Below are 27280 nucleotides of genomic sequence, written 5' to 3' on the forward strand. Positions count from 1 at the left end.
AGTCTCTCAGTTTTAAAGCTATCGGCCTGAAACTTTCCCAAAAGTCTTATATCTTTTGCAGGTAGTATATAAGTCGGAACCAGCCGGATCGGACAACTATATCTTATAGCTCCCATAGGAATAATCGGAAAAAAAAATGTTAAAAAATTATATCTTTGGTGTTTTTTAGCATATAAACTCCTAAGCTTGGAAATAACAATTTTTAAATAATTTTGAATTTTGAATTAAATTTTATCGAAATCGGACGACTTTATCATATAGCTGCCATAGGAACGATCGGAAAACTTGTGGAAAAATAATATGAAAAAAATTATAGCTTCGGTGTTTTTTAACATATAACCTCCTACGCTTGGAAATAACATTTTTTAATTAGTTCTGAATTTCGAATTTAATTTTATCAAAATCGGACGACTATATCATATAGCTGCCATAGGAACGATCGGAAAATTGGTAGGAAAATAATATGAAACAAATTATAAATAAATATAATAATAATAATAATAATAATAAATATAATAATAATAATATATAATATATATAAATAACATTTTTTAATTAGTTCTGAATTTCGAATTTAATTTTATCAAAATCGGATGACTATATCATATAGGTGCCATAGGAACGATCGGAAAATTGGTAGGAAAATAATATGAAACAAATTATAGCTTCGGTGTTTTTTGACATATTATATCATTTATCATTTTTTGTGTTTTTAAATTGAATTGAATAGCTGCAAGGGTATATAAGCTTCGGCTTGCCGAAGCTAACTTTCTTTCTTGTTTATCTAAGTATTCTAGGCTTTATAGTTTGCGAGATCTTAGCGTTCCTACGGACAGGCAGGGAGACGGACATGGCTAGATCCGTTTGGGTTGTGATCCTGATCAAAAATATATATACTTTCTAGGGTCGGAGACGCATTCTTCTATCTGTTACATACTTTCCGACGAATACAATATAACCTTTTACGCTGTCAGTAACGTGTATAGAAATATAAAAATTAAAATAAATTAAATTTTTTTAAGCCGTATCATATAATAGTTATTTACAATCATCATCGGCTACCATGCATGCAACGCTATATCTGGTTGGGAATAGTAGAGTCGCCTAAGCAGGAAATTTTGGAAAGTGTGTTGTTGGACTTTGTTAAAAATAAATATAAATTTACAAATTTATAATTATTAGTGAACTATAGTTCATATATATATATATATGGCATATATATATATGCCATTATTTTTTTATATAATCCCAAAAGGGCATATCTTATGGAAATAACGACAAAAAACAAGGCCTGTAACTAAATCATTCGTTTTGTCACCCAACAGATTACATTTAGGACCTGATAGTGCAATTAACACTATCCTTTGTAAACGATGTGAAATCGATTCGCATTGGAAAACTCCCCCGAGTTGCATGATGGACTGCCACTTATCGCGAAGGGAGCGACTAACATTAATTGGAAGTTTAAGTCCAAGCCCGCAGGGGCAGGAAACTGCAATAATCAATTGCGATGGCGGTGGCATTGCTTATGACCATGGACCAAAAGCCCAGGAGTAACCGCAGCTTACCACAAAAACACTTAAAAAAATATCACAGGTATGTTTTTGGAAAAATATACAAATATTTAACTTGATTGCAACACATTAGGCAGAAAAATAAAAAGATAGTAGATAAGTATTATTCTATAATTGTTAGTACAATACTAATATTAACAAGAGAAAGCGCTAAAGTCGATGGCCACGACTATTAGATACCTGTTACTCAGCTTAACGAAGTGCGAGAGGGATGGAGATTTGAAACTTTGCTATCGCCACCTATCTTCACCTTCTTTAGCGCCATATAGCCCATAACGCCCCTAGCACCTTGGCTGATTTTCCGCATGAGGTGTGCAACCTCGATCGAATTGCAAAATATTAATTATTATTTAGTTATAACTTTTTAATGACTTGTCCGATTTCAATAATTTTTGGCTTGTATATGGGTTCTGATAATAAGAACAAAACCTTTTTATGAATTTTTAAAAAATGTGTGCTGTGTGGGCGACCATAGCGTTCTCGATAACTATAAGAGCTGTAAAGTTGGTAGTATTCATTAAGACTCAAGTTTGTTCTAGCGAAGTGCCACGCCTACTCTAATTGTTTTGTTTTATTTATTAACAAAAGAAGAATATCCTTTTGTGTGTGTTAGGTCCGGGCTTTCCTTCTATGACATAAATGAGCTAATTGACCTTTATATATGTAATTGTTTTCTGTGCACAAAAGCTATGTTTGCCCTTTCCAGTAGCCAAGTCCTGTGCCAGTGCAGCAACAACACCAGGACACAGCAACTAAACCAAAAGCTACATCAACGGCCACAGAAGCAACATTATCGCCTCCCATTTCCCTTCATCATGCTTCTACTTAGACTTGACTGCTATTTCATTTTAATGACTCACGTGACTTTCACGTATCTCTTCAGAGCCACAACAGCCCCCCTATAACAACGTATAGTAACAGAGGCAATATCAGCAGCACCAACACCGACAGCAGCATTGTCCTTGGTAGATGGAGATGGGGCAAAAGAATAATCATAATCATAAAAGTTATACACCCAACATGCTGTTACATAACAGAGAGACATCAGCGGGCGGACAGAATAGGAAGAGAATGAGACGTCAGAGGACCTTACCTAATTTCGTGATTAAAAGAGGGGGAAAGAGCCAACAATGGGGTGGTCGTCGTCAAAACATTCAGATAATTAGTTTATCAGCAAATGAAAACTTTTATCAAAGGATTATCAAACTGTATCAATTTGGGTATTTCATTTTCATATTTTATTTGATATTAGGTTGAAGCTTCAATGCTCGTTGATTGTTATATGGACAGTTCGACTCCAGGTTCTTCTATGATTTTCATTTAAATTTAAATCAAACAAAAACACCCCTTAACGAGGTATCAAGCTAAAGAGGATCGCACCATCAACATACGAAAGTTTTAATATCAACCTTTGTGACGAAAGTGCAACTAGTTTTTGCAAAGTTGGTGCTAACATTTGAAGAACTAACTAGTCTTTTGAATCAATTGCAAAAAAAATAATTAACAAGCTAGCTATTACCAAAAAAGGATAGAAAATTTAAAATTTCGTACACTTCTCTGGCAAATTATACCGGTAATTGGAGTCCAATAACAAAAAGTGATATGTCCTCGGAAAGGTATATTTTTAAGCTGAGTAACGAGTATCTAATAAATTAGGCCGTCTACTATAGCGGTCTTTCTTGTTAAATTAATAGATTTAGAGATTAGGTGGGTGGTTAAGTTATAAACGGCGTTTTGTCTTTCGATTGTGTGATTTCCACTGGTCTTTGTGTAACGGCAAAGAATGTGCCCGCTCAATGGAAAGCTGCAGACCTTTGATTAAGTCGATTGTATAATAAAATTTCGTCACAAAAATTGATATTGATCGTCACTAGTCTTTTATGTCGTCGAGATTAAGTTTCGTTTGATATCTTAAATATATTAAAAAGTTGTGGAAACTCAACACAATTTTTATTCATGCTTGCCAGTGGCCAGATTTTTACAAAATCAGTTTTAACTTATTGTAGACATATAATTAATTTCAAGAATTTCTAAACTAACCATTTTTATTTTTTCATCCAACATCCACATTGGTTTTTATTTCAAATTTTCGGCTGTGCAAAATATATGCATACATGCGTGTTTTTCTCAGCTCCGACTGACAGGCCATTTATCAAACAGCCGCCATCCGTTGCTTCAAATTGAGTATTTTTCTTGTGATTCTAGAGGTGGGGTAATTGGCCACCCTGAAAAACGCCTAGTTCCTGAGAAAATGCTGGAAAATGCGGGAAATACCACGTTAAATGAAATTCAAACGAGGGAATATCAATGAAAGGTCAACACACCAGTCGTGATTGACAGCCGCGACATTTTCGGGTGGGGTGTTAGGACAAACAATCTTGCGGTTTCTCTGGCTTCTAAGCGAAACCAAACATTAGAAAATGTCAATTTGTCACGAATCGGGAATGCTGAAAATAGTCTATAAGTGTATTGTCATGTTAGTGGTAACAGTCCTTTTCCTATTTCGATTCCGATTCTACCTCATGTTGACAATATCGAACTAAACTTGGGGCTTCCAAACGCCACAATCGTCACCGATCTACTTTAGTTCAGTTAAATTCCATTTGATTTAGATTAGGTAGGTATAGTTTAAAATTTGTTTACAATTTTAAAAAGAAAAGTAAAAAAAGGTCGAAAAAAGGATTCTTATATATTTTTATACCCGTTACTCGTAGAGTAACCTGTCTATTAGAGCTAGAGGGTTGAGATTTTATATTTATATTGGTTAAAGTGGTTTACTACTGTGGCTTAAGTGCTAGAAAAAAATTTAAGTATAAATGTATAGTTCTCGTCAATACCTAACGATCGACCAAAAAAAGTCTTGCCACGCCCACTCTAGCGCCCACAAACTTCAGAAAATCTTAAGTTTAAACGCGGATATCTCGGGAATTAGCAAAGATAGATAATTGGACGCAAACATGGCACGCCCACTCTAACGCCCACAAACCGCCCAAGAACGTGGGGCCCACAATTTCCATGCTAGAAAAAATTTTAACTGAAATGTGTTAGTCTCGTCAATTCCTATCGATTGACCCGACAAAAGTTTACCACGCCCGCTTGAACGACCACAACAATCCATCACGCTTAAATCTGTCTGCCTCCCACATACCCATTTATAAATATCGCGGGTAGGATGCGCATTACAATTTTGCTTTTCTGCTTGTGAATCTCCATCTATCTTGTGTTCCCTCTAGAGTAACTGGTATCTGATAGTCAACTATAGCGTTCTTCCATGTTTTTTTATACCCGTTAATTGTAGAATATAGGGGTATACTAGATTCGTCGGAAAGTATGTAATAGGTAGAAGGAAGCGCTTCCGACCCCATAAAGTGTAAATATTCTTGATCAGGATCGCTACCCGAGTCGATCTAGCCATGTCCGTCTGTCTATCCGTCTTTATCTTGTTCACAACAATAATCTCCTACATGTCAAACATTTTTCAATTCGGACTGGTCGTCGAGAAGTTATAACCAAGTAACAGGAAATATTTTACAAAATCTTCAAAATGTGGGCGAGAGACAGGTAGCGTGGGAGTATGGGCGTTTGTGGGCGTTAGAGTAGGCATGGCACCCTGCTGAAATGTACTTGCGCTGTCCCATAAGTTCAAGAATCTACATGCCGAATCCCAACTTTCTAGCTTTTACAGTTTCCGAGATCTCAGCGTTCATACGGGCGGACAAACAGACAGACGGACATGGCTAGATCAGTTCTGCTAGTTATCCTGATCAAGATTGTATATACTTTATAAAGTCGAAAATGCTTTCTTCTATCTGTTACATACTTTCCGAAGCATCAAGTATATCCCTTAACTCTACGAGTAACGGGTATAAAAATAGATAGACTCTTACATTTATTGATTCAATAAATTCGCCATTAATCCAAGAAACCTAAACATAATAAAAATGTCCTGCTTTCAAGAAAAACGTTCCAACTTCAATGGCGTTTTAAAGACACGTGCGATTTTTTTAATGAATTAAAACTATTTGTTGAGTTTAGACCCTTCCACTTAGGAGCACTCGGTAATGTCAAAATGTTGCCAAGAATGAAAATGAGAATGATAAAAACGAGATGAGGATAATATTGGATGTTGGTGCTACCTAGAGAAATAAAGCAAATGTTCTTGAATTTCAAGTGGCTACTTATAATTGAACCACAGATGTGCGGTGTATTTGAATTCTTTGCAGTTTGTTTTCCCTGTTTTCCCTTCCAGGAAGGTCAATGGAAAAATGGTATTTGGTTTGCTGATGACTCATTATTACCAAGCTTAAGTGCCACGAGTTTCTTGGGCTGGGTCTTGGGATTCGGGCTGTGGGTTTTATGTTTGGTATTGTCGGTTTTTCGTTCTTGTGGTTCGGGTTCTCGGTAAGCCGTAATCGCCTTATCGGAGCCCGAACATTACCCAACTGCTAGCCAAAGATATGCTCCCGATATTTGTGTGTATTTTCTTTTATGAATATATTTCATTGGCTGTCATCGTCTTTGGTCAAGGGGAAGCACTGGCGGTGGCGAGGGAACTCTCAATTTGGAAAAACAAGAAATAAACATATGATAAAAAATAAACTTTGGGTGGGCAGAGGAGTAACCAGACTTTCGAGATTTCCATATCAGTTCGAAGTCTGTATATCACCTGAATAGTGAATAACCAAATGAAAGCCGTAAGGCTAAAATATATACCTATGGATTTAAAAAATGTAGCATTTTTAATTGAGAGTGGAATCTGGAAGCGAGAACGATTTATGATTGAATCCGATAACGATTCATCTCGAAATCGAGATCGATTCGTTGTTGAAACCGAGATCGATTCGATGATGGAACCGAGACGACTTCATGTCCATATCGAGAGCACACATTTTCAAAAGCCATTCGCAAACCAAGAAGACTTCGATCTTGGTTTTGGCAATTTGAGTATCGATCTTGGCTCACTTTTGAGATCGAAATACTGAAATCAAGAACCTTAGTAACGGTTTTTTCTCTGAGTGTAGTCTCACAGCTTTAAAGCTATCGGGATAAACGTTTTCAAAAGTCGTGTCTATTGCAGGTAGTGCATAAATTGGATCGAGCTAAAATAGACATCTATATCCTATAGCCCACATACGAATGATCGACAAATAGCTATTAACATAATTCTAATTTCAATGGTTTTCACCATATTCTCTTCAACTCTGGGGCTCAGCTCATTTTTAAGATTTCAGAATTTCAAATACATTTACATTGTCATAAATAAGATTAGATAATTTATGAGAAAATAGTACAAAACAAGCAAGAACGCTATAGTCGAGTACCTCGACTATCGATACCCGTTACTCAGCTAAAGGGACCAAAGGGAAATGGAGATATGCAAGCAGCAAAGCGAGATTGAAATGCGCCACCTACTGGTGGTAGACAGACTTAAGCGTTATGGGCGTTAGAGTGGGCGTGGCAACATTTTTTTTGGATCAATCGATAGGTATTGACGGGACCAATACATTTCAGTTAAAATTTTTTATCTAGCATGAAAATTGTGGGCGCCACAGGTTTGGGCGGCTTGTGGGCGTGGCATATTCGAATAACAAACTTTGGCTGCGTACAAGGCTACGTAATCTAAATCTGAAATCCCAATTCTATATCTTTGATAGTTTCCGAGATATCCGCGTTCATACTTACGATTTTTTGAAGTTTGTGGGCGGTTTGTGGGCGTTAAAGTGGGCGTGTTTCTTTATGTCAATCGATAGGTATTGATGAGAACAATTCATTTCATTTAAAATTTTTACTCTAGCATCAAAACTGTAGGAGCCACAGTATTGGGCGGTTTGTGGGCGTTAGAGTGGGCGTGGCACTCTACTGAAACAAACTTGCGCTGCGTAAAAAGCTCAGGAATCTGCACGCAAAATCTCAATAGCCTAGCTCTCATAGTTTCCGAGATCTCAGCGTTCATCCGGACAGACAGACGGACAGACGGACATGGCTAGATCGACTCGGCTAGTGATCCTGATCACGAATATATATACTTTATGGGGTCGGAAACGCTTCCTTCTGCCTGTTACATACTTTCTGACGAATCTAGTATACCCGATTGTATCTGTAATCTGTATAATCGGTAATCTGTATACCGCCGATAGGTGGCGCATTTCAATCTCGCTTTGCTGCTTGCATATCTCCATTTCCCTTTGGTCCCTTTAGCTGAGTAACAGGTATCTGATAGTCGAGGTACTCGACTATAGCGTTCTTCCTTGTTTTTTTGTAAATTTGCCTGGTTCTATTAAATAGAATAAGGCAGTTGTTCCACTTATCTGTTCTCCTTAAACAGTCCCATGTATGATTGGCCTGCATTGAACTCTCGCTTAGTTTCTCCCCAAAGAATTTCCCAAAGACGTACATGAAAAGGCAGAAAAAAGGAATAGTGATATGTAAATGGCTTATGCTTTGGCAAACTTGCAAATTGGTGTCCACTTTTCATGTTGTCCTAGCCAAGTGAGCCTTTTTTTCCAGCCATGTCTTTATTTTTCCCCATGGATTTTCTTTTTTTCGAGTCGCTCGCCCTTTCACTCGCTCCTTATATGGGGCTATCTTTCGCTGAAGGATTGTGTTGATGTTTTCTTTTGGGGGCTCGAAAGCAAATGAATCCCAAAAATGTTGGCTGCCTTTTTTGGGTTTTCTCGCTTTAAACTTGATTCATGTCAGCCCAGCGTTCGACATCGATATATTTTTTCAATCTCTTTTTTTCCCAATTTTTTCGGGACTTTTGATATCTTTGGCATGCATATGCCACTTCGCTCCCATTCCACGTCACGGCGTGTTGATATGTTTATCATTGTTATTATTTATGTTTAGATTTGAATGTCAATGTCGAATCGGAATCAGCGCCGACATTCATTTCAAACACAGGAAAGGGAAAAGTGCGGTGGAAACGCCTAGAAAATGGTAAATGGAGTGAGGGCGATTTATGGGAGTGCTCTTTGGTATTTTTTGTGTGCGCCCGAGAGCCGCCATTTTGTCGTTTTTTCGTACATACTTAAACGTTATCGAAAAAAAAATTTAAACATCCCCTGCCTGCTTAGGAAAATAGAAAACTAACATGAAATTACGCTATGGCGACGGCCTCGTCTATCCAATACCCTTTACTCAGCTAAGGGGAGTGCGAGGTAGATGGAGATATGCAAGCAGCAAAGCTACTGTTTCCGAGATTGCACAATATGGATTTTGTGCATTTTTGAACACATGACAAAAGTAGTCCCTTTTTTCACAACACAGACAAATTCATAAAATGATATCAGCTGAAATGTCAAACCATTAAAAATTGAAATAGAGCTCTATAGTGTAATAGGCTGTGCCTCAGTATTCCATGCATTGAGGCTAGATTCATAGGCAACCTTGCTGTCAATATCATGAAAGGAATAGAATAATTTCATAAAATAGGCATAGGATAAACATAGTAATTTATATTCTCGGACTCCTGTTCCGGTTCAGTTTCGTTCTCTAGATGGCTCATGAATAAATTTTTATAAAAATGAGGCGGGGGATACCGACCAAACAAATGTACAAATTTTATTTCTTATTACTTATCAAAATACATGTCTTTCCAAAATACTACAATGCTACACACATAATATAAAAGTTCGATAGCTTACAGGATTTTTGGGCGGATTGTATAAAAGAACAGGCATAATTTGTATGCCTGTTAATCGTTGAGTAAAATGACAGCCTGTAACGGTGTTTTCAATAAGGACGCTACAAAAGTAGCCCGCTCTTTTGACATTTTCTTCAGTAAGGCTTGGCATTTCATCAGGAAAATATGTACATATATACGATCCAACAATCGATATTATTAAAATGTACTACCCTACCGAAATTCGAAGTCAGTGGCCTCAACTTTAAGAGCGCTTCATTCAATTGATGACGTTGGTCATCTCTTTGACGTCGTTGTGTCGTATTTTGCAAAAAGATCTTGGCCTTCATCCTTAAAAAATCAAATTGACTGACTTGAGCTCCAAAATCGTCGCATGTTGGTGAACTGAAGTACCTATTAAAACAGCTCCACCCCTAAATATTTTTGAGGAAATGCGCTTTGACCAGGCACCCAAAAAGGACGCAGGGTGTCCTCTTTATGTCTAGGATTATTATAGTTTGTATGTATATGATTTTTATACCCGTTACTCGTAGAGTAAAAGGGTATACTAGATTCGTCGGAAAGTATGTAACAGGCAGAAGGAAGCGTTTCCGACCCCATAAAGTATATATATTCTTGATCAGGATCACTAGCCGAGTCGATCTAGCCATGTCCGTCTGTCCGTCTGTCCGTCTGTCCGTCTGTCCGTATGAACGCTGAGATCTTGGAAACTATAAGAGTTACAATACTGGGATTAGGCATGCAGATTCCTGAGATTCCTGCGCAGCGCAAGTTTGTTTCAAAAGAGTGCCACGCCCACTCTAACGCCCACAAACCGCCCAAAACGGTGGCTCCTACAGTTTTGATGCTAGAACAAAAATTTTAACTGAAATGTATTGTTCTCATCAATACCTACCGACTGACCTAAAAAAAGTTTGCCACGCCCACTTTAACGCCCACAAACCGCCCACAAACTTCAAAAAATCGTAAATATGAACGCGGATATCTCGGAAAATATCAAAGATAGAGAAACGAGATTTCAGATTTAGATTCCGTAGGCTTGAGCGCAGCGCAAGTTTATTACGCGAATATGCCACGCCCACTCCAACGCCCACAAACCGCCCAAGTCTGTGGCGCCCACAATTTTCATGGTAGATAAAAAATTTAAACTGAAATGTATTGGTCTCGTCAATACCTATCGATTGATTTAAAAAAAACTTTGCCACGCCCACTCTAACGCCCACAACGCTTAAATCTGTCTACCGCCGGTAGGTGGCGCATTTGCTGCTTGCATATCTCCATTTTCCTTTGGTCCCTTTAGCTGAGTAACGGGTATCTGATAGTCGAGGTACTCGACTATAGCGTTCTTCCTTGTTTGCATTAAATTGCTGCTTGAGAAGATAAAAATACTATTTAGATTATTTCCGGATCCATCTTCCCGGTTTTATTGAGCAGCTATCCGATCAATCGAACTTTGTTGGAATTTTTTAAATGGGGAACGTAACTTACTACATCGTAGTTGATTTTGTATTTTTATCTTTACGAAATGAATGAGATTATTTTGTATGAAATTTTGTCAATAAAAATTCAAAGAAAGAAAAAAAGAGTTCAGCATTGATAATAACTTTGTTAAGCGGCCAACAGTCAAAACTTTCACACATTTTTGCTTCCACTGTATATTTTTGAAGAACATCACTAGTCGATTTGATCAATACACATTAGACTGCATATGAACGTTGTGTATGACATGCAAATTCCTAAGCTTCTGATTCAGCGCCAAGTTTTTGTGCCCAATGTGCCAATTTGGAAAAAAAATTTTATTCATTGATCAATACCTGTCGGCACTCTAATCTGACTCTTAACTAATAAGTTAAATTTAAAAAATAAAGTTGTAGTTAAAAAAATGGAGGAATATGAATAAAATCGGACAGACGGACATGGCTATATAGACTCGATTAGATTAGATCAATACCTGTCGGCACTCTAATCGGACTCTTAATTAATAAGTTCAATTTACAAAATAAAGTTGTTGTTAAAAAAATGGAAGAATATGTATAAAATCGGACAGACGGACTTGGCTATATAGACTCGATTGGTGGATGCTGATTAAGATTAAGAATATAAATACTTAATCTGGTCAACATTGTCTCCTTCACTGTATTGCAAACATCTGACTGAAATTATAATACACAGGGGTTAATGTAGGTATAACAAGTTACTTTATGCTGTTCTTTCGCATTTTTAAAAGAAGCTTGCTCTTTTTCTCACGTTTTTGTCGCAGGTCTATCCTGTTTTTTTAAGCTCAATGTGGACAGAACTAGTGCGCGAACTTTGAACTTTGATGGCAATAAATAGTCAACAGCGCCTTTACAAAGGATTTATCTTTTAGATTACCGACTTCTTCCATTACCGTTCTTAACTTTAAATTTAATTTTAAACGTGTGTGTAAAAAATTATGTAAGAATTAAATGAATTAATTTATGTTCATTAAAATTATGTATGAATAAGTGTGTTTTTAACTTTAAGTTCTGAATTAAATTTTTCATTTTTCAATTCTGTCCACTTCTGTTCCTTCAAAATTTGTTATTCTTTCTTAAAAAACAATTAAAAAATGAGCATATGATTTTTCTTGATTAACTACGTATGTATTTGTATTGTGCAAATTTTCATGTCAAGCTACACATGCTAAACTTTTGACAACAGTCGGTTTTGTTTTTACGTTTCTTAAATAATGTTTGGGCTTTTTCCAAGGGACAAAAACTGGTTCGGAAATTGAAAACAAGAACATTTAAAAACAAGAAAGGAAGTTAACTTCTGCAAGCCGAAGTTTGTATACCCTTGCAGTTATCTTTATTAAATTTAATTCGAAATTCTTAAAAATATAAAAAATGATATTCCCAATAGTATAAGATAATACAAGTATGTCAAAAAACACCGAGGCTAGAATTTGTTTCATATTATTTTCCCACCAATTTTCCGATCGTTCCTATGGCAGCTATATGATGTAGTCGTCCGATTTTGATAAAATTAAATACGAATTTCAAAACTATTTTAAAAATGTTATTTCCAAGCGAAACATATAAGCTGTTAAAAAACATCAAAGATATAATTGTTGTAAATTTTTTCCGATTATTCCTATAGGAGCTATAAGATATAGTTGTCCAATCCGGCTGGTTCCGACTTATATACTACCTGCAAAAGATATAAGACTTTTGGGAAAGTTTCAGCCCGATAGCTTTAAAACTGAGAGACTAGTTTGCGTAGAAACGGACGGACAGACGGACATGGCTAGATCGACTCGTCTAGTCATGCTGATCAAGAATATATATATTTATGAGGTCGGAAACGTCTCCTTAACTGCGTTGCAAACTTCTGACTAAAATCATAATACCCCATACCCAATAATGCAATATAAATAAAATATACAATACAATTTAAATAAAATACATTTGGAATTCCTAAAAACTCTAGATATTCGAAGGTACATATATGTATGTATATACACATTTTGCATTTAATTTTCTGATCGTTATTATGTATGGCACTTATGTATTGGATATATTCGTTGATTTTTATAAAACATAGCTCCTAGCAATAAGGCAATTAAGCCGTAGTTCTTTTTCTTTTAGTTTTCCAACCAATCCCATCTAAGGTATAAGATAAAGTTGTCTAGCTCATTCCGACTTTCCTGCAATAGAAGAAAGGGGAAAGCATACAACTTTAAAACTGAGAGACTAGTTTGCGTAGATACGGAGAGACGGACGTGGCTATATCGACTCGTCGTATATTGATGCTGATCAAGAATATATTCACACATACATATGTATGAAAACTGTATAGGTCGGAAATGTCATTATCATCCCATTGCAAACTTCTGAAATTATTATACTCATGCAAGGGTATACGAATAAACGTGAAAATGATTAGCATAGAGGGGAGGCAAAATTATATGTAGAACAACGTAAAAAGAAATTAATTTTCATTAAGAATTCCAAATGCCACTCGAAAAAAGGGAAGATGGAAAGAAAGAAGCAGTGGCAAAAAGAAAACAATCGAAAGACAACGAAATTTTTTAATTGATTTCACTTAAAGCACCAAAACAACGCACCATCTGCGCAAGAAGAAGATGGAAAGTACCTAAGAAACTGATGATTTGATATTGTTATACCGTTACAAAGGGTATTTTGATTTCAGTCAAAAGTTTGCAACGCAGTGAAGACATTTTTCACCCCATAAAGTACATATGTATGTTTGTATGTATATTCTTGATTAGCTTCTACGTAAACTGGTCCCTTAGTTTTAAAGCTACCGAAAACTTTCCCAAAAGTCTTTGTTCTATTGTATATATAGTATAGTAAATATAGTGTATGTATGCTTTAAGTCGGAACGAGCTGGATCGAACATCTACACTAGTCGGCATAAGTATTTTAACGAAACAAATGTTAAATATACTCATAATTAGAAGTTACTTAATGTACATTTTGGCACCAATGGAAAGGTCATTCATATTCCGTTTAAATAATACTAAACTTTTCTTAACCCATTCAGTACTTATTAAAAATGCCGAATTTGTGTGAAAATCTACTTTTTAAACTTCTTGAAAACTAAATTTGTTGATGCTAAAAGTTTCTCTAAACAAAACTAATAATAACTGAAATGTACATAAAATAAGTTTAATTTATAAGTATATTTAACATTTGGTTCGTCAAAATACTTAGTCCGACTAGTGCATATCCTATAGGTCCCATGGAAATGAACGGATAAAGAATAAATATAAAAATAACAAAAATATTTCCTTCGTGTATTTGACATATCAACTGCTACTCTTGGGAATATACACTTTTTAAGATTTTAGAATTTCAAATTAAATTGTGAAAAAATCGTGCGACTACATAGTATAGCTGTGAAGGAATTAGTGATAAATAAGAGATGCAAATTGAACCTTCGTTGATCCTGATCATACTCTCTACTATCTGAGACCTTTTTTTAATATTTCGAATAGAAATTTATAACTAATGCACAATATTTAATAAATATTAAGAATTTACCCTCCTGGATTGTGACAATTCCTTGCAAAGGCAAGCGTATATCAGCTTCGGCTTGCCAAAGCTAACTTCAGTTCGTGTTTTTAATATGTTTAAAAATTTTTTTTTGGGCGGTAGGCCACAAGACCACTCACAAACTTGAACATTGAATCAGCAAAAAAGGGAAAGGGACGGAGCAAGACTGAAAGGGAGGAAAATGACAGATCTCAATATATACACTCAACTAAATAGAACACGAGTTGTCTTTTCCAATAAACACCTCAAATAATATCTGTTGTCAGTTCACCCATATAATTTTATATATAAAAAAGTTTAAGCTGTATTATATATATATTAAGCTTATACGAACAAAAATATATACACATGAAAGTTATTTTTCGTAAATTTTAATTTTTTTCTAATGTGTCTAATCTATCTTTTCCGTTATATTAATACTTCAATTTAAACAATTTAAAGATGTTTTATAATTTTCTTTACCAGCAATAAACAAGAGGAAACGCTATAGTCGATGCCATCAGATCAGCGCCACCTATCGTTCAATCCTATCGGCTGTTTACGAGATTTCACTAACACGCAACATAACGTGAAACCTAGTAAACGCTAGTGAAACTTCGTAAGCAGCCGATTTTCTTTATAAATATATCTCCATCCCTCTCGCACTTTGGGCTTGATAATTATTTATTATTGTTCGATTATAACTTTTTAATGAACGGTCGAGCTTGAATAATTTTTGGAATGTACATATGTTATATTTGTTATTAAAACAAACTTGCGCTGCGCAAAAATCTCTAGAATCTTCATGACTAATCCCAGTATTGCAGCTTTTATAGTTACCGAGATCACAGCGTTCATACGAACAGACGGCTAGATTCGGCTAGGGATCCTGATGAAAAATATATATGTATACTTTATGTGGTCGGAAACGCTTCCTTCTACCTGTAACATACTCCCGACGAATCTAGTATACTCTTTTACTTTACGAGTAACGGGTATACAAATTAATGGAATTTTCCAAAAAAAAATTGCACCTTAAACTTACTCCAATTCGGTCAAAAATGTCTTTAGTCTCTGACCCATTAATTTTTTGGATTTTAGAAAAAAATTCTTTTTACTACCATCCTTTGACGTACAATGACGGTTAGTATCTTAAAAATTCGAAAAAGAATTCTTTAAATGTACATATGGGCAAATCCGAAAAATGGTCAACCAGGACCAAAACAAAAAAATCTTCAAAATCATCGAATTTCTTGCGTATTTTCACAAATCAATGGCCATATTTTCATAATACAGTGGAACCAAAGCATATTTCATTTGTTTTGCTGTAGAAATTTCCCTGAAAACTGAAAAAATTCACTTGTTTTCATTTTTAGCTACTTTTAAAGGCATTTTTTTGATTAATTTTTTCGCAAGGAAAACATATAATTTGTTTGAACTTTTTCCACCAAATCTCTTTATTGCAATCTAATAAGAAGATAAAAATTCAAGGAGAGCAAAAAAATTTTCGATTAACTGTTAATAAAACAGCATTGAAAAATAGTACGTTGGCGACCCGTACGTTCGCGCCCGGTACTTAATTCAATAAAAAAAAAATAAATGGAGATATTTCCTTGGGAACAGACTTGAATGAAAGCTACATGGATCCATTTTAAAAGTAAAGTTATTGCTTTAGAATATTCCGTCCCAATTCGCAGATATTTGCATTTTACTAGATTAAGCCAAAGTCGACTTCTATTTTGTGTACGTATGCGACCGCATGTTTTTTGCCAATATTATGAAAACGATAGCTCAATAAATCCCATAATTTACACTAAGGAAAAAACTAACAAAATGCTATCGAATAGCAAAAAAAAATGCAGAAAAGATTTTTTTCATTTTTTTGATTGCACTTAGTGCGTACGAACGTACGTTCACGACCCCTGGAAATGCCCATATGTAAAATATTTTTGAGCTCATATATTTCCTTGTATTTTTTAAAGCCTGTTTACCAAATACAATTATTTGTGAATAGAGGTGAACAGATTACTTAAATGCCCATATGTTGTGATCGACTTAAGATATGACGATGCCTTAAATGCAAATCTGTAGAAGGGCATCTAAGCAATTTATTGGCATGCATATCAATAAAATTGAGTACAAACTCTCGAAAATATCTTTATTCAAACATTAAATATTGTGATTTTTTCAAACCGTGATTTCACAAATACCACAGGTTAGAATCAAAAACTAAGTATGTAGATCTGCTTATATACATACATGCGTCTATATTAACATAATTTAATGGGCTGCACAAAAAACGCTGTTGAGCAGTGTTATCAATGTCAAACTACATTCGGGCCATTCATTAAACAGTTATACGCAAATAAAGAGTGCAGTCTTGGGAACAGACGCTTTGCATCTTGAACATATCTACCTTCCTCGCACTCTCAGAGTGCTCCCAGTACACCACTTAGCTATGTAACGGGTACCTGATAGTCGATGGCATTGACTATAGCGTTCACAAGTTTATTAGTCTAGTTGTATTCTAAATACGCGTCAAATGATACCTCATTTGTTAAAATCAGATGCTCCGTTCAAAAGTAATACGCAAAACATGATTCTTAAAATGAAAATATTATTTTGCTTGTCAGTTTGTCCCAAAACGTTATTTTAGGCGATTTAGACGATGGTAAACAGCTTAATATGAGAAACTTTAGATCTACCACTTTTGGAAAAACTTGCTCGATTGGCGGGAAAACCGCTCTAGAAAGCTAAATTTCGTACACCGATAACTTGTAAACTACTAACGCAACAGGCTTTTGTTATATGTCCTTTAAAAGGTATTTCAAAATACGTTGTACGCCTTTCTTACATGATTTGTCTAAATACCACCGACTTTACGCCCGTAACTTGTGAATTTCTAAAGCTACATGCTTTTGCTATATGTCGTTGGAAATGTGTATTGACATATTGTGTACGCCTTCCTAACATGATTTGTCTAAATACCATCTTTAAAAAAATAGGCAAACGTTTCGATTTTCTAGCTTTTTTTATATTTCTGATAAACGTTTTCTGTTAAAACCTTAAACTGTGTAGCCCTTGAGATTCCTCAACTTTGGATAACATTGAATTTTGTATGTGCGTATCCAAACCCTTTTTTTGCCTTATGGAATCATTTAAACTGTTATAAACAGTTCCATTTAAAAAACAAGAGAGAACGCTATAGTCGAGTACCTCGACTATCAGATACCCGTTACTCAGCTCAAGGGACCAAAGGGAAATGGAGCTATGCAAGCAGCAAAGCGAGATTTAAATGCGCCACCTACCGGCGAAAGACAGATTTAAGCCTTGTGGGCGTTAGGGTAGGCGTGGCAAATTTTTTTTTGGGTCAATCGATAGGTATTGACGAGACCGATACAGTTCAGTTAAAATTTTGTATCTAGCATGAAAATTGTGGGCGCCACAGGCTTGGGCGGTTTGTGGGCATTAGAGTGGGCGTGGCAAAGTTTTTTTTAGATCGATCGATAGGTATTGACGAGACCAATACATTTCAGTTAAAATTTTTATTCTAGCATCAAAACTGTAGGAGCCACAGTTTTGGGCGGTTTGTGGGCGTAAAAGTGGGCGTGGCACTCTACTGAAACAAACTTGCGCTGCGTAAGAAGCTCAGGAATCTTTTCGCCAAATCTCAATAGCCTAGCTCTTATAGTTTCCAAGATCTCAGCGTTCATCCGGACGGACAGACAGACGGACAGACGGACAGACGGACAGACGGACATGGCTAGATCGACTCGGCTAGTGATCCTGATCAAGAATATATATACTTTATGGGGTCGGAAACGCTTCCTTATGCCTGTTACATACTTTCCGACGAATCTAGTATACCCTTTTACTCTACGAGTAACGGGTATAACTAGAATACTACGGCTAAGTAGAAGACTTATATGATTGATGTTTAAAACAAAAACTTCTGATATCAAACCAAATCACCTCTCAACGAGGTAAAAATCTAGTGACGATCGCACCTTCAACAAACAAAAGTTCTGACATAAACTTTTGCGATGAAAATGTATTATACGATCTATTAAAAAAATACACTTTCTACACTTTTTACATTCGGCGATTTTAATAAAACGTGTCGAATGAGAATTCAATATGCCAATGTTTAGCTGTACGATTTTGATAAAGCGTAAATATTTTTGCTCTTAATACAAGACGATATTACTTAAAATAGTCCCCATCATGGCCATGGCCCATGTCATCGGAATTTGACATTAAAGTTTATATTCTCAAGTTTTTCATAATTTCTTTGACTCAAAACGGCCCTAAAAAATAATTCTGTAATGGAGGTATTTTATTTTTCTGTGAATCTATTGACCACTGTATGCTTTAATTCCGGTCTAAAGCAATTTCATGAGGAATACAACCACTGCACAATAACAAAGTCAAATGGCTGGCCAGGATGCCGAAGCTGGACAATTTGGCATCCACCACTTCGCTGGGAATCATCTCTCGAGGACAGGAGAAGGACTACCTGGCGCACCTACATATGTATGTACATAGTGGTCCCAGTTCAAAGTGATCGGCCATACATGGCTAGGTCCTGAAAATATTTTTGTAACCCAAAATGTATCGAAATTAAATAATTTATGCAAATTTAAAGGTGTTTTATTAATAATTTGTAGACAATAAGATTAATAAATTGATATGACAAACATATCAATCTGATATCAAAAACAAGAGAGAACGCTATAGTCGAGTACCTCGACTATCAGATACCCGTTACTCAGCTCAAGGGACCAAAGGGAAATGGAGCTATGCAAGCAGCAAAGCGAGATTTAAATGCGCCACCTACCGGCGAAAGACAGATTTAAGCCTTGTGGGCGTTAGGGTAGGCGTGGCAAATTTTTTTTTGGGTCAATCGATAGGTATTGACGAGACCGATACAGTTCAGTTAAAATTTTGTATCTAGCATGAAAATTGTGGGCGCCACAGGCTTGGGCGGTTTGTGGGCATTAGAGTGGGCGTGGCAAAGTTTTTTTTAGATCGATCGATAGGTATTGACGAGACCAATACATTTCAGTTAAAATTTTTATTCTAGCATCAAAACTGTAGGAGCCACAGTTTTGGGCGGTTTGTGGGCGTAAAAGTGGGCGTGGCACTCTACTGAAACAAACTTGCGCTGCGTAAGAAGCTCAGGAATCTTTTCGCCAAATCTCAATAGCCTAGCTCTTATAGTTTCCAAGATCTCAGCGTTCATCCGGACGGACAGACAGACGGACAGACGGACAGACGGACAGACGGACATGGCTAGATCGACTCGGCTAGTGATCCTGATCAAGAATATATATACTTTATGGGGTCGGAAACGCTTCCTTATGCCTGTTACATACTTTCCGACGAATCTAGTATACCCTTTTACTCTACGAGTAACGGGTATAATTACAAACTGATATGAAAGCGTATCAGTTTGATATTGAAAAGTACCATACTGGTATTAAAAATGCAATAGTTCTGTAACAAGTTTGATACCCTATTGATATGCTCGAAAATATCAATATGATAAGGCAACGTAAGGGACCAAATTCATATGAAACAAGAAAGGAAGTTAGCTTCGGCAACACGAAGCTTATATACCCATGCAGCTATAATTATAAAATTTAAAAACACAAAAAATGATGTTCCCAATAGTATAAGACAATATGTCAAAAACACCGAAGCTATAATTTGTTTCATATTATTTTCCTACCAATTTTCCGATCGTTCCTATGGCAGCTATATGATATACTCGTCCGATTTTGATAAAATTAAATTCAAAATTCAGAACTATTTAAAAAATGTTATTTCTAAGCGTAGGAGGTTATATGTTAAAAACACCGAAGCTATAATTTGTTTCATATTATTTTCCTACCAATTTTTCCATCGTTCCTATGGCAGCTATATGATATACTCGTCCGATTTTGATAAAATTAAATTCAAAATTCAGAACTAATTAAAAAATGTTATTTCCGAAGCTATAATTTGTTTCATATTATTTTTCCACCAATTCTCCGATCGTTCCTATGGCAGCTATATGATATAGTCGTCCGATTTCGATAAAATTTAATTCAAAATTCAAAACTAATAAAAAAATTTTATTTCCAAGCTTAGGAGGTTATATGCTAAAAAACACCAAAGATATAATAAAAAAAAAATGTTTTTTCCGATTATTCCTATGGGACCTATAAGATATAGTTGTCCGATTCGGCTGGTTCCGACTTATATACTACCTGCAAAAGATATAAGACTTTTGGGAAAGTTTCAGCCCGATAGCTTTAAAACTGAGAGACTAGTTTGCGTAGAAACGGACGGACAGACGGACAGACAGACATGGTCTCGTCATAGACTCGTCTAGTCATGCTGATCAAGAATATATATACTTTATGGGGTCGGAAACGTCTCCTTCACTGCGTTGCAAACTTCTGACTGAAATCAACATACCCTCTGCAATGGTATAAAAAAACACGATTGATGACCAGTTTTGGTACTTCATTTTTTCTGTGTATAAATAGTGCCGTTTAATTTGCTACTTTGCTGAAAAAATTTACCTTAGTTATGAAAACGCCTGCATTGTAGGTGTAACCACCATTATTTTAGTTACTAGATATGTACAAACACACATATGTAAGCCTCTTCTTAAGCCTTATTCTTAAAAACAAAATGGGAAAATTGCAAAAAAAGTCCACTTTATAGCACAAAGAAAAACTACATACACAATGGTGCTATTTTGTTTGCCGCATCTGTAAGTGCTGAGTCTAAATAAATAATTTAGTTCAAGACATACAAATAATTATAATAACGATCTCTCGGTGCAGTTGAACCGAAGAGCACTTTAAGCTGAGCGCAAATTTAGTGCGCTCTTTGAAAAAGAGTTCTTTTAAGCCGCGATCTATGGTCTGATAGTTTCTCTTACCGGCAGCCCAATCGGGAATATATGTACGTGTATGTCTACATACCGAAAAATGTATGCATGCATATCTGATCACCGACGAGACGATCCTCTCTCGGGAGCCCTCTCTCACTCTCTCTACCACTACTGACGGCGACTACGCCGATGCTCGCATCACGCTTCGTAGCGCTTCTTATTCCAAAAACAACTGCGAACGTGAACGGTAACGGTACGAGCTCTCTTCGTCTGCCTTTAAATCTCTTTGCGAAAACAATTCGACAAAAATTGAGGAAAGATAAAGAAAATTAAAACCAGCAACAATAGCAATTCAAATAACAACAAAAGTTCTTAATATTTCGCTTTCATTTGTGAAACACATATGTACATGTGTAAATACAAATTTTAAGAGACATGTGCAATCGGCCATTACGTGTGTGAAAATATTGAGTTTATATACACATTTCTTCTATTTCCCCGTAAAAATGTGTCCAATTAAAAAAAAACAGTTGAACGTTTTTTCGTGCGCTTTTCAGTTTTTCGTATTGTCTTTAGTTTTTTCATAATTTGACCCGAATTTAATTTAAAATTGAACCAGAACCTAAAAAAACAAAAACGAAACATAACACAAGATTGCATACAGATGTACATATGTATGTACATACATATCTGTAAAAGGAAACAGGAAAATAGAGAATGAAATAAAGTGAAGAAAAATAAAATAAAATAAAATACATACTACGAAAGCGTGTACATATGTACTGTGTATATTGTGAAACTGTTTTTGTAGCTGCTATTGTTGTTGGCTTTACAGCAACAGGCATCCGATAATTTGTAATCTTAAAAATACATTTTCCCTGTAAATATTATACATTCTCCTATGTACACTGAAAAAAATCTGTAATACTTTATTTAATTAAATTTATAAATATCATTTCATATAATTTAAAGTAAGAAGCTCCGTAGTTATAAACTATATTATCGTTCAGTTCTGTTATAAAGAACAGAAATTACATTTTAGTCTCCAGTATATTTCGGTGTGCATGGGATTTATCAATGTATTTATAAAAAATATTAATATGTATGTATCTTTCCCCTTTGCTCCTCAGCATTACATATATCAATAATAAAACTATTTTTTGTAGTGTTTTTTTTGTGTGGGTGCAAAAGTTTTCTTTGTGAATGAATGATTCATATGATACAGTTAAAGCAATGAAACAAATAAAAACGCAAAATTAAGTTTAAAAAACAGAGTGTTGTTAAAAGCACGGAAGCAGGAACGAGAGCAGCGACAGAAGGCAATAAACAGCAGCGAAAAATGAAAGGCGAGCAGCGACGGAAAACCCTATAAACAAATTTCAAATTGCTAAATCCATCTATTCAAACCAACCAAACAAACAAAGGATTCTACAAGAAAAACATAAAACCTACAACGGCATTTAAAACAACCCAATTTGTAATAACTCACAAACCAAATCACCAACCAAAATCGGGTAAAAGATCAAGAAACAACAAAAACCAAAAGCACGCGGATCTTCTTTAACGTCTCCGTTTTGGGATATAAAACATTAATGTAAGTAGGTTTTATATATTTTTTTTAAATTTGTAAAGCCGTTTGTATAATTTCCTTGGTTTTTATTAGTGTAGAAAATAGTTTTTTAATGCAATGCATAGACAGCAACATATTTGTTTAAGGTCGGCCCCTTGCGAATGCGGATTTCAGTACTGAAATGTATATCTTTTGCGTTTTGATCTCCTATTTTTCATTATCTTTGGGTTTTGGGATGTGTCATTTTCGTGGGCTTATCCAAGGGGTTTTCCGAGTTCCCTGCCGACGCTGACCTTGTGACTTTACGGATGTGGAAAAACTGATCATTCTGCGGATGCGAAACATAATCTTAGTTTCATACTGACCTTTTTGGAAATAGGGCGCTTCTTCACCGTTATAGAAGCACTTATTACATTAACCTCTGAAGGCATTGATCGGATTAAAAGGAGTAACTGTTTAGATTGTTTACTTATTGATATACATGATTCCTATTGTAATTAATTGCTTAATGATTGTTAAAAATATTAGGAACGCAAATAATAAATATGAAACAAAATATTTCTTATTAATTCAACTAAAGTTTTTTGCCATGTTCAAATATGTATGAAATATTTCAGCGAGTAACCAAAGTCGTTGATAGTCTAAGTCTCAACATAATGATTCCTGTATAATAGTTGGATTATTCAATGAACCAAGTTTCAATTTGGTGCGGCGTCTCATCAGTTCAGTTCAGAGCCCATGTTTTTACTGGTAATTTTTAAAGAAAAGCGATATTGCTCAGTGGGATTGTTAATAATGATGATATTGGCGATGATTACTTAACTCGGTGACCCCATAACAAAGTGATAACTTCCGCTGACGGTAAAATGAATTTTTTGTTTAAAGCGGAAGACTTTAGGCAAAGCCGAAAGTAAATTTAGCTCCAAACTCGAGTCCCGCATGAAATTGTAACCAAGTTGATTGCATTTAACCTAATGTCTAAAATGTAAAGACTCGGTAGGGTAACAAAGTACTAAGGGGCTTGAAAATTGTTGACATCCGAGTCGAGAATTACAGACTAAGAAAAATTGCTGTATATAGTTGATTTATTCAGTTTAATTATTTTTTTAAATATGCTTATAGAATTTCAGAATTCATATTTTCGTAAATTCACAAATTACTAACTAAAACTTTATTAATTAAATTAAATATTTAAATTTATTCAAAGAGATTATTTAAGCAGATATTAAATCTTGTAATAATAATAATAATATGTTTATTGTTGCAACGATTAATTAAACTATTTATACAGGGGTGTGTAGGGTAAGGTGACGAACACTTCAAGTCTCATATGTGACGTCATGTCAAAAATTCCGTGCTGACAATGTATTTACAATAATATTATAAAGAGTTCGCGTAAATTGTTCGAGATAATTTTGACTAAATAGGTTGAGCTAAAATTATACAACCTATTCAATTAATACATATGTGTTTTAGAGTGCTAGAGCAAACATTTGTGGAAAACCAAGTCAGATAAATATTTACAAGTAATAATAAGGTCTTTAAGAACAGTTCTTGGTACTTTGTGTTTTTTCTTTTGCGCCTTATGAAAGTGGCACCATTATATTTCAACAGTACCTTGTTGACGAACTTTTTGTAGGTATGAAGATCTAATTTTTTTTGGTATAGGTTACCATTACATCGTTTTTTTTTTCTTTTCTAAAACAGAAAATTCAATTGTTTTATGTTGATTTTTGTGAACAAAAAATGTATCAACCCAATTTGATTAAGTTAAACCCAGAACTGAAGTGCACATTTTTTGTAAGTGTTCAGTTAAATTTGTACTCCATTATAATAGATATTTACCTTTTCTTAAAGAAACAAGGAAGAACGCTATAGTCGAGTCCCTCGACTATCAGATACCCGTTACTCAGCTAAAGGGACCAAAGGGAAACGGAAATGCGCTGCGCACAAGGCTACGGAATCTAAATCTGACATCCCAATTCTCTATCTTTGATAGTTTCCGAGATATCCACGTTCATATTTACGATTTTTTTAAGTTTGTGGGCGGTTTGTGGGCGTAAAAGTGGGCGTGGCAAACTTTTTTTTATCAATCTATAGGTATTGATGAGAACAATACATTTCAGTTTAAATTTTTATTCTAGCATCAAAACTGTAGGAGCCACAGTTTTGGGCGGTTTGTGGGCGTAAGAGTGGGCGTGGCACTCTACTGAAACAAACTTGCGCTGCGTAAGAAGCTCAGGAATCTGCACGCCAAAGTTCAACAGCCTAGCTCTCATAGTTTCCAAGATCTCAGCGTTCATCCGGACAGACAGACAGACGGACAGACGGTCAGACGGACATGGCTAGATCGACTCGGCTAGTGATCCTGATCAAGAATATATATACTTTAAGGGGTCGGAAACGCTTTCTTCTGCCTGTTACATACTTTCCGACGAATCTAGTATACCTTTTACTCTACGAGTAACGGGTTAAAAAATAAACAATTTTCACATCTGAATAGAGTTTTTCTGTGTATTTATCAGTTCGTCATCTTACCCTTCATCTTTTAAAAGTGAAAAAATATTGGTTTACGCCAAGAGCTGTAGTATTTAATTCCGCTGGAATTTTACCATCGAACTTTTACAGGAATATGATGTCATCAACTTGCTGCTGGTTAATCTTTTGTAAAATATTAATTTTTGGAAAAGTGACTTTCAAAGAACGAATCGATCGAATCGTATACCCTACACTACCTAATTAACTATTACTACTAATTATGTAAAGATAACACAAAATTTTTTCGGTGCATAATAAAAACGCACGTAAAATGCTCCCAACATCATTATCAGCATAAGAAATTCCGTGGTTGGAATTGGACCTATATAGCTACATATAGTTGATGGGGATCTGTGCGGGCCCAGACTTCCCCAACTCCCCACCCGCGTCATCTGAGAATCCATAACAAAATAATTTTCGAGGCTCTTCTGAGTCCCACGTGCCCATGGCTATGTAGCCGCGTTTAAATTGATTCAACTGCATCGGGGCAAATAGCATCGGATGGGCGATCCGTAGGGCAATACGTGCCTAAGGGCTCAAAGCCCGAAAACCAAATACCAAAGCAGATTTCCGACCTTCACTTACATTCAAACTTGGAAAATATTTGTTTTGAAATGTTTATTTCCCTTTCTTTGAGATACAATTCATGAATACAGCACTCAAAACAACTCTTTGGGCAATTTGACCAATAAAATAATAAATATTTTCCCTTACATAATACGTTAACGTTAGGGTTAGTAGTATAACTATAAGTATAACTTTCTAGTAATACATAGGTGAAATAAAAGTAATTTTCTAATTACGTTTTCCAAAACTGACTTCCTCCTACACCTTTTAGAGGTGGCATTTGACTTCCAGCTATTGTGAAAGCTTGTTAAAGAACTAACAGAATATATGTTTTAATTAAAGTCTCAACCCTTAAGAGTTTGACTTTGGGTCCTGGGAATTACAAAAGTAAATAAAAAAGTTTGGAAAATTTCACGTTAGGGTAACAATTTTTGATAGGTAACTATCTATTTCCTATTGCAAAAACAAAATATGCACATCACGTGAACGCAACTATGTCAACAGTAGCTTAACTATGAAATAGTAAACAAAGCATAAGCAAATACAACTATTTTAAATAGTAAAGTACTATTTTTTTTTTATAAATATATATACTTTATTTATATAAGCATCTATATATGTCAGTTTGGCCAAGAAAATTTTGTTATGTGTGTGCACGCAAATGGATTCCAAGAACGCAGCTATTTTTCAAGAGCCAGTATGTGGAAACTAAAAAGTCCAGTAAAAGTTCTTAGTGGAAAAGTATTTCTACTGTGAAAAAAACCATTATGCTTGATTTCTGTATACAAAAGAAAAGCGTTGATCAAAACGTCATTATACGTTCTAAGATAGCCTGGGTATTCCCCAAACTGTTGAATTGCTGAATTGTTGAAAATTCAACAGAAAATTTCAGCAATTAAGGGAACGACCCTAAAAGTTCCCTGTTGAATTTTCAATTTTAAGATGATCAGCTGTTTGTCAGATTGTCAAATTGCCTGCTGTGTTTACCAAAGATTATGTTTAAAATTAAGGAAAATGCCGAAAAAAAGCTAAACTATTAGAACTGCTAACAGGCAGCATCCTATTAGATATCCTTTATATGCATATTTTATACGAATGCAATTCCTCCATGTTTACAATTGACCAGAGTTACACTCTTACTTTTAGTCGAGAACAGCGACAACTCTGGTTTTCAGCAATTATACAAAATTTTCAACAGCCCCGAGGCTGTTGAATTGCTGAAATTTCTGACAGTTGACTTTGTATGGAACAGCTGATTAACAGCTGATCAAAATTCAACAATTCAGCAATTCAACAGTTTAGGGAATACCCTGAGCATTAAAAAGTAGAAAATATTTTGAAGTCACATTAACAATTAAGATTACGTTGCCCCCATACGATTTTTAGGCTCCTAAATCGACCCGTCCTAATGTATGTTCTTGATCAGGATCACTAGCCGAGTCGATCCAGCCATGTCCGTCTGTCTGTCCGTCCGTATGAACG

The 27280-nt window shown here is 35.4% G+C and overlaps 2 protein-coding genes across 4 annotated transcripts in view; one reads left to right on the forward strand and one right to left on the reverse strand.

Moving 5' to 3' along the window:
* The window catches only part of LOC119558262 (chaoptin), a 412604-nt gene that overhangs the window by 49975 nt on the left and 335349 nt on the right, over positions 1-27280 (reverse strand). The window lies entirely within an intron of this gene.
* LOC119558263 (protein folded gastrulation) overlaps positions 21356-27280 on the forward strand; it is a 45563-nt gene continuing 39638 nt past the window's right edge. Inside the window, exons 1-2 of the mRNA XM_037871613.1 lie at positions 21356-21376; positions 22254-22717. The gene's annotated coding sequence lies outside the window, so the exon portion shown is untranslated. The remainder of the gene's footprint in view (positions 21377-22253; positions 22718-27280) is intronic.

This window comes from Drosophila subpulchrella, chromosome X (genome assembly GCF_014743375.2).
Source record: "Drosophila subpulchrella strain 33 F10 #4 breed RU33 chromosome X, RU_Dsub_v1.1 Primary Assembly, whole genome shotgun sequence".
Lineage (NCBI taxonomy): Eukaryota > Metazoa > Arthropoda > Insecta > Diptera > Drosophilidae > Drosophila > Drosophila subpulchrella.